Here is a 9,001-nt window from a genome sequence, read left to right on the forward strand (position 1 = left end):
TACATGGAATTACCCATAATGTTACTGTTTATTATTCAAAAATGGCATTATTAAAAAATCTAGGTTTTTAAGTTGTTCATACCAATATACTGTAAGCAAAACTATCTTCATTTTTGTAAACTAGCATACAAAATTTGCATCATATCACACAGCTGATTCTTTTTCTTCAATTTATTTATGAAAACAGTATATGACAAATTGAAAAACTTGGAAATTTAAAACATATTTTCTGAAGAAATAAGATTATTGAGATATGTTAGTTTTCTTAAACAGCAATCCTACCATTAATATTAAAAATTTACCCACAGATAGGAAAAGTACCTAGGTAAAAAATGACAAAAATACAAAAAAAAATAAACTTAAAGTTACAACCGATATCATTACTTTTAAGAAAACTAGATGTCTTTTCTCTTATTTTGGAATTAAATTGCTAAAATGAATAGTTTTTTTTAATTTTTTTTTAAATTTAACAATTTCTAATTAAAAAAAAAACTATACAGAAATATGAGGCGTCAAACATACAAATCCCGCCATGAGAAAAGTTTGATATAATGGCGAATTCAAAATACAAATTCTGTATGTTCAAGTTCATACCTCAGAGTAAATATCAACAAATCACTTCAAAACTCCTCATTTGGATAGGATTAATAACGCAATTTACAAAACTGCTTCAATTATTTAAATATGTCCTAATCTGTCCTTAAATGCATTGCAAATAATCTCAATTATAAATTATCAAATAAACAAAAGCTTCAACATACAAAAAAAAAATTAAGAACAGCAAATATATAACAACCGACAACATTCAATTTTAAAGGACATTTGTTTGGATAACGAGTATAAAAATAAAAAAGAACAACTTTTTGTTAACAAAACAACCGCTCTCCTGCTCGACTTTGAATCTTTCGTTACCATTATTATCTAGACCATAAAAGACTCTTTCACAATACAATTTAGCTAAATGCCATTTTACCACAAACAAAGCATCAATAAATCGTTCTTCCATATTAAAGTCTAAAGGAAAACACATAAATATTCCAAGGCCGTAGTTGAGATGGGGGGGAATGAGAACTAGGTCTGTTTGTTGTTTCGTCAAGGCAAAGTGTGGCTCTTCAAAACCATCTTTTGCTGACTTAAATATCAAACTTTTTCAACATTTCCTTACTTTCGGTAGCTGCGGTCTTGTCCTGACAAAATTAATGGAAAAAAATACAAAGAAGCCTTCATTGGAAAAATAAAAAAAACAAATTACAGTACCAATCACTGTGAGAGTTAATATTTGCTATATCTCTCCTTACACATTTGTACAGAATTAACATCCCTCTGTAACCCTTTCCAATCTCACCAAGTCACTCTCTCTTACTCCACATACACACTACTTGACAAGTTGACTTACTTCTTTGGTAAAACGAACTGTATAATTTGTTTTTTACTCGTGTTTACAATTCATTTAACGAAACGAATATTTCAGGATTAATGGCAATGTTTGCGTATCTGCTTCTGCTGTTGTACCCTTTTGTTGTTGTTGTTTATCTTTGTTGTTGTTAAAAATATACTTGAGTCAAAAAGTTGCTGTCATGTGTGAGATGAGAGGTGGAAGTGAAAGTGGATGGAACCTTACGCACTTTAAGCTCACACTCAACCCCGACATACGCTGGTAAAGTAGGTAAGGTATATATGCTTTTATGAGTGAAGCAGAAGCATTGCGTTGAATGAAATGTCTCATGCTTCAAAAGATAAATAATACTTTTTTTTGTGAAGAGGACCTTTTTTCACGATGAACGGATTTCATTGATGATGGTGGGGATGGATTTATAGGGAATCCTAAAAGTTATCATAACAAATTCGAAAGAAAATTCAACTCAACTTGTTGTCACCATGACGAACGAAAAGTCATAAAGAAATTTTTTTCATGCCCAGGTAAATTTTGTTTTTTTTGGAAATAAAAAAATCTTAAGTTGATAAATGGCGTCAGATGTGAAAGAATTATCCTGGAGAATATTTCACCATGAGATGATTTTATTGAACAACGTTTAACACCAAGCTACTATGAAATTAAAGTGCACTTGAAAATGCTCAACACATTTGGCATAGCCCAGGCTGATTTTTTAAGCTTTTAGGGAGTAATTTTCGAAATTCTTTGTGCGCAGGTATTTTTTACAAGCTTTAAAAAGAGAAAGAACAGAAAGTTGAGACTATTGTTCGCCAGATGACGCTGTAAAAGTAAATTAGATTCAAATTTTAATTTTTATCAGTTTTTTTTCCAGGAATGGAGTTTGAAATTTAAAATAAGTTAATATGATGAAGGTTCACAAAAGATATTAACTATTCTACAAAAGGCAATTAATGTCTAAAATAGAAAAAAAAAAGGAAAACAGCAATAATAGGTTAACTTTTTAAAATGATTACTTAGAGTTTATTATTCAGCGTTTCACGTGAAATTGAAAAGTGATTTCAATTCACTTTCGACCGAATTGTGGAACATGGGCGTTAATATTAAATTTTTTTTTTGAAGTTATTCTTTTGCGGCACTGGGAGTGAAAATTTCCTTTTTGACAAGAAGTGTCAAAAGGATTAGCAAGTAGCACCACCTGGTGTTCAGAATTATAAAACAGCTAAGGTGTGTTCTATTTTCAACTATGGTTGTTAATGTCAAAAAATATTAGGTGCGTCCCATATAAAGAGAGATTCCGAGGGCTCAGAGATTTTTTAAGCGAGATAAAAAATCTCAGCTAAGGACTCACTTTGGGCACAGTACACATAATAAGGTAATATATTCCGAACGTTGTTAAAATTTGTTTGTCAAAAATGGGCACCAATCTGTCAGGTCGGCCTTTAATTTTTATATTTCAATCGCAGTAAATAGGAAATTTGTTTTTGTTTTAATTTATAAAATGTCATTTAAAAATATTATAAATTGAAAAATAACAAATTTTCTTCGTGTTTCATCGCAGAAATTGGTAAAAGATTGTTTAAAAATTAGTGGTGTGCGTGGTTTATCGGTTTTTGTGCGTTTTTCGTCGGTATTTTAAACAATTAAGAATTCGGTAGCTGACATTGGTCGCCAAAGTGTCATGTTTTGACAATCTGGCGACCAATGTCAGTTCGGAATATATTACCTTTTTATGTGTACTGTGACTTTGGGTGCTTTCATAAATGCATGGCTGCGCAATACTTAAAAAAGCGACAAATTCATGCCTGTACCGTACCTTATGATAATTCCAGTTTTGTTTGTTTCTATTTGCTAAAAGTCTCCGAAAAACCTTGTGGAATCCATATCGCATGCTGAGAAAGATAGTGTCTCAACTAAAAAAACACGATTTTTCATTAGAATTAAAATAAGAAAATATGTACATAGGTACGTACATATATAAAATAATTCTACTCTCTACTTAATTAAAAAACGGCACTTTTTGAGTTGTGACACCATCTTTCTCAACGTGCTATATTTTAGAAGAAAAATCGTAATCCACACTTCAAAATTTTGACAGATGATGACGCAAAACAGAAAAAGTGTTCATGTATTCAAAGTAAAATACATGCGCAAATAGTTTCTCTGACATTAGTCTGATCGCAAATGACTGCATGTAAACAAAGACGAATTTTTTTTTTTATTTCTCAGTTTTCTTTCTCTGTCTTTAATTTTTTTCTAATTGTTTTGACATTTGTTTTTTGGTGGTGTGCAGATATAAAAGTGCTATAAACATGAAAAACTTAACGAAAGTTTGAAGAATATGTTGTTATTTTGAGCTTGTTTCACGAAATAAAAAATATTTAGAAATTATTATTTTCACAATTGAATATTTGAAGAAAAGTTGCAGTTGTGTGAAGTTACAGTTGAAGTGTTGGGTTTGAACAAAATTGGATTCATGTGAAAAATTTGTCCCACAAAATAATTTTGCTCTTCAAAAAAGACATTGAGCCTTCAGGGATTTTTTCTTTGTGGGACGCGCCTGATGTAAAAATGACATTTAATTTACCACCATTTGAAAAAGTGATTGACAAATGACAATAGCATTTGTTTACATAAAATTACAAATCGATTTTATATTTTTAAAGTTAAGTTAAAGTTAAAAAAAATAAAGTTTAAGACTTTAAATATAAAAGAAAGATGTTTGAAATTGTTATTTGTGCTTTATTCAGTGAAGTGTAAGTTCATTTGTGTGATACTGCTGCGCCACCGCCAACGCCGCGCCGCTAAGCCGATTAAAATTATCTCTTCAATGGGGTGAAGTGAATATTTCTTGATTTTTTATGTAATGGAATGAAGAGTTTCCTCATTACATTTTGGAATTGTTTTTGGCGAATTTTATCAAGCATTTCCTTATAAAACAAAATGTTTCAAAATAAGAATAATAAACGCTGTGGAAGGTGTTTTTTTTTAGTATAGGTTAGCTGCTTGTTTCATCTTCTCCAGGTTTGCTACGCTCGCTTCTTCATCGTAATTTGTATTAATATGATAGAAAAATATTAATATTGATAGAAATTAAATCATATTTGGAGAAGGGAAAACACTAAAATTAAAGAAATTAGGGCGATCGGTGGTGTAAACAAAAATATGAAGGAATAAAATTGTTTTCTGTCAAATGAAATGTCATAGAGAAACTATCATCAGGTGGCGCGAAGATCGTTAAGGGGGATAACAGGGTTGTTATAAGGGGTGTTCACATTGACCAACTTACCGGACAGACCGATTGTCATTTGGCCTGATGGCGGAATTATATTTTTCGTTCAACGATTCGCGTGACGCCAGCACATAAGCGGTCACTAGAAAATGTTTTGCTTTGAAGAAAACTGACTCTGTCACCATTTTAAACATCATCTTCTGAGTTTTACAATCAAGTTTACTTACTTTTAAATTCCTTTTAGATTTAATCCTATTACATAACTTTGGTTTGATTCACTAATTTATAAAAGGCATGTTCACACGATCTCGAAAAAAGTTTTGATAAAAGTGAATTTCTTTGAGTGAGAAGAATAACTTCAAACGCGTGTACATTTGTACACACACTGTTTTTTTTTTAAAAGATTAACAAATTCTGAAAGCCCATTAGAAGGTCTTCTACCAAATTCAGTTTTGATCACTACTCGTACTTTTGTAGCACCACCATGTACATAAAAATGTTCAAATATAAAAAAAAAATGGTATGCGTTCTTGCGAAATAATAGATCGAAACAATATGTAAATAAAGTTTCAACAAAAATTATAGTTTTTAAAAATTTTATTTAGAAACAAAATTATTTATACTTGCTTTATAGGGCAAGTATTGTTTTCAAGTAAAAACAATTCGAGGCTATTATAGTCAATAACAATATTACTATGATGCACAGTTGGTCTGTTTGTCTATTCGTTAGTTCATCTGAACATCTAGCCATAGCCTAAAAGGGTGGACGGTTGAAATTTGGTACAAATGAGTTTTTCTCGCTTACAACAGACCACATAGAATTGAGCAGATCGCACCTTAATTTAAGAGAATTTCTGAATGGTTTTGAATAAGATGACTTTCACCTTATATTAAGGTGACATCACCTCAAATTAAGGTGACAAGTCACATTAATTTCTTGAATGCGCAAATAAAAAAAAAAAAACTGGCAGCCACCGGGGATCGAACCTACAACTGTTGGGTTACTAGGCCAGTGCCTTACCACTGTGCTATCTCACTGTTGGAAATGAGCATGGTAAACTGCAAGTAAAGCTAAAGGTCGGATTTTTTAAGATGAACATTACCATTAAAATAAGATAAAGTTCACATTAAATTTAACTGAGTTTAATCAGCTTATTTTAAGCGGATATCACCTTATTTAAAGGTGGTGGTTATTTTAAGGTGACAATTTTTTCTCTGTGTAGGTACGTTAGCCTTTTACTGTAAAAATCTGTTCTTCTCAGAAGAAGATACTCACTTTCTGAAGAACGGATTGAATTTACATGAAAAACCAGGCGAAGTAAAATTAACTGAATTATCGGTTTTCACAAGTTAAAGAATTATCGGAAATGCTAGGGGTACTATGGATCCTGATACGACATCCTTTGATAAACTTAACATGTCTAAATTTTACTGGTAGGAAATTGAAGAAATTGAAATGTAGCTAAACGAATTTGTCCGATATCGACTCAAAAATTCGTCGAAACGAGGAAAGAGTTGGAATCAATCAAACTAGAGAGGGTGGAGGGCAATACGACGAACAATTCCAAATTAATGGAAACATGAAATTGGAAAAGTTGGAGATCTTGACAATATTTTCACCTACTTACGCCTGTGAGTCATAATTTGTCCAAATCAATAACATTAAAGATTCGCTTTGAAGCATATTGTCAGATGATTCCAACTTTATCTTTCAGTTCAGCCTGCATTTTGCTTAAAGTGACGAAACGTAGCTCTTATATAAACTAATTGGCATCGAGTTCACAACAAGAGAAGTTATACTACAATATTTCTTTCACTTTTTATTTTTTGTTTCTTTGTTTATTTTGTTTATTTCAAATTCATTTTTTTCAAACTCAGTTTTTCCGAACGTGAAATTTGAAACAATGATGCAGAAAGCTTAGTTTTTGGTTCCAAAAACAATTTTTGTAGTTTTTTTCAAAAACAAATAGCGCTATAAAGAAATAATAATTTTGTAAATCTCCCACTTTTTGCAAAAATGGCCATTTAGTTATACCTTTAATCTGAAATTTTGTTTTTTTTTTTTATTAAAACGAACTACAACAATAGTCTGTTATTTTCAAATTTAAATTAATAGGTGTGTTTACAAATAAAACGCTGCGTAGTTTAAAATTAATTATTTTTGCTTCTAGTGGTCACAAAAAAAACTAGATCAAAACTAAATGGCACGCCGAAGGCACCTCAAATAAATATTTTTGTGAAAAGAAAGAAAAAATATAAAAAAAAGAAAAGAAAAATATGGAAAACATACTCAAATTTAACGCACATCCTATTTATTTTAAAGTAAAGTCCTGCTATTACTTTATGCCACAGTATCATGGTTATTTTCTCAAATGAGACAATAGTGATCTTAAATTAAAGGTATGGAATAAAATGTTTGTCGGGAAGATTTGGGGAGAGATTTGCTGAAGTCTGTCTGTTAACCCGCGAGCCTTTTAAAGAAGAGTCATAAAATTTCATGGAGTTAAATCTGCTTTACAACACCTACGGAGTTAGCGAGCCTTTCTAGACCTAAGTTAAGTACCCAAAAATACTTGACTGATGCCCTCGAACAGCATCCGGTTCCAATCACCCCTAGATTTGGTCCACAGTTTAGTCTGATGCACGATAATGCATGCTAGAGTAGTTTGAGAATATCTTCAAGATTTTAATATTCCAGCTTCGGATTAACCACACAGAAATCTGGATTTGAATTAAATAGAACATGTGTAGGAAATATTGAAAAGATGCATTCGCGACCGAAATCCACCTCCAAGCAGTCTTGATCAACTGAAAACTTCAGTGAAAGAAGTGTTAAAACAAAACCTTCAAAAGTTAATTAGTGGAATGGACAAACGACTCCAGGTTGTCATATGCGCTAGAGGAGACTATACCAAGTATTGCATACAATTATGGGAAAGAACCGTCACCCGCTTCCATTTTTTTAAAATTTTTCTTCTTAAAAATAAAAATTATTTTATAATCAGTTTTCAGACCTTGAATTGTTAAATTTGGTTTATCTTTTTTTTGGTTGATAATACTGTTGCAGTTTAGCATTTTTTCGACTTGCTAAACAATAACAAAACACAAAAAAATGCACCAAAGAATTTTAAAGCCTTTTAAAATAAGATGCAGGGGTATAACTTCAGACGAAAAATGTGTGCGTTAATTTTGAGCAGGAGTGTAGGTTAAAAAGAATATGTTTTTTAGGTAATTAAATTCATTAAATTTTTTTAAATAAAGAAAATTGCATTTGTGTTTTTAAATCACACTCAAATAATTTTTAAACAAAAAATACAATGAATTTAAATAAGATCAAGTTTGCTGATCAGCTCTTTTGTTTAAACGTGACCAATTATCCCTAGTAATTATGCCTTATTTAGGTATCTATTTTCCATGTTAAAGTCATTGATACTAACATAAAAATACAGTTAAATGTAAATACTAGTGATTTTATTCATTAAAAAAACGAGAAATTATAAATGCCGTTTTTCTCACACATTCGTTCCACTGTGCTTTCTCTTACTTTTCTTTACTTTTGCAATTTGTTTAATAGATATTAAGAGTGGGTCTAAATATTTGTCTAATTTGACGTAAAAGTCGATATCAATCAAAATAACGTTAAAATGTACAACAAAAACTTCAAAAAAGACAAAAAAAAAGTCACTCAGCTCAACTAATTCAAATCAAACACGAGAATACGACAATTTTAGTTCCTAGTTCCTTTTTGCATCTAGGGTGTTAACGACAAATTTATTAATAGCAAAAAAATATCTTAAGATTTAACCTTTTAGTTTACAATCAAATCAACACATTAAAAACCAATCACGTATACATATAAAAACCAAATGTTAAAACAATTACTTTATTTTAATAAGTGCTTGATGCTTAAATTACCTGAAAACAAACACAAATAACTCACTTTATTATTTTTCAAACGCATTTTTCCTCCAAATCATAGGTATGCCTTGTGGTTCTGACGTACTGTCATAAAAAAAAAAAACAATAATCATAGCTTTTAGAATATATAGCACATCTTCGCAACCACACCATCAACAATTATATCAATATCTAACGTAGTATTAAACCTTCCACACAAACCTCGTCGCCAAAAGGCTTCGTGACAGTTCAAACTCATTGATATAAAAACTAGTCAATACGTTATGAAAATTTTTCATATTCACATACGTATTTGTATGTAGTTAAGCCTAAAAACTTTGCAGCCAACAATGCGCCCATATAACCCCAACTCCATTAACCCTAAACCCCCCCCCCCCCCCTCTATCATCAGTCTGAGCGCACAAATCCAAATCGTCAATGTTTACGGAAACAATTTAAACAGTTCGTTCGTTCTTAAT

This window comes from Episyrphus balteatus, chromosome 3, assembly GCF_945859705.1.
Source record: "Episyrphus balteatus chromosome 3, idEpiBalt1.1, whole genome shotgun sequence".
In the NCBI taxonomy this organism is placed as follows: domain Eukaryota; kingdom Metazoa; phylum Arthropoda; class Insecta; order Diptera; family Syrphidae; genus Episyrphus; species Episyrphus balteatus.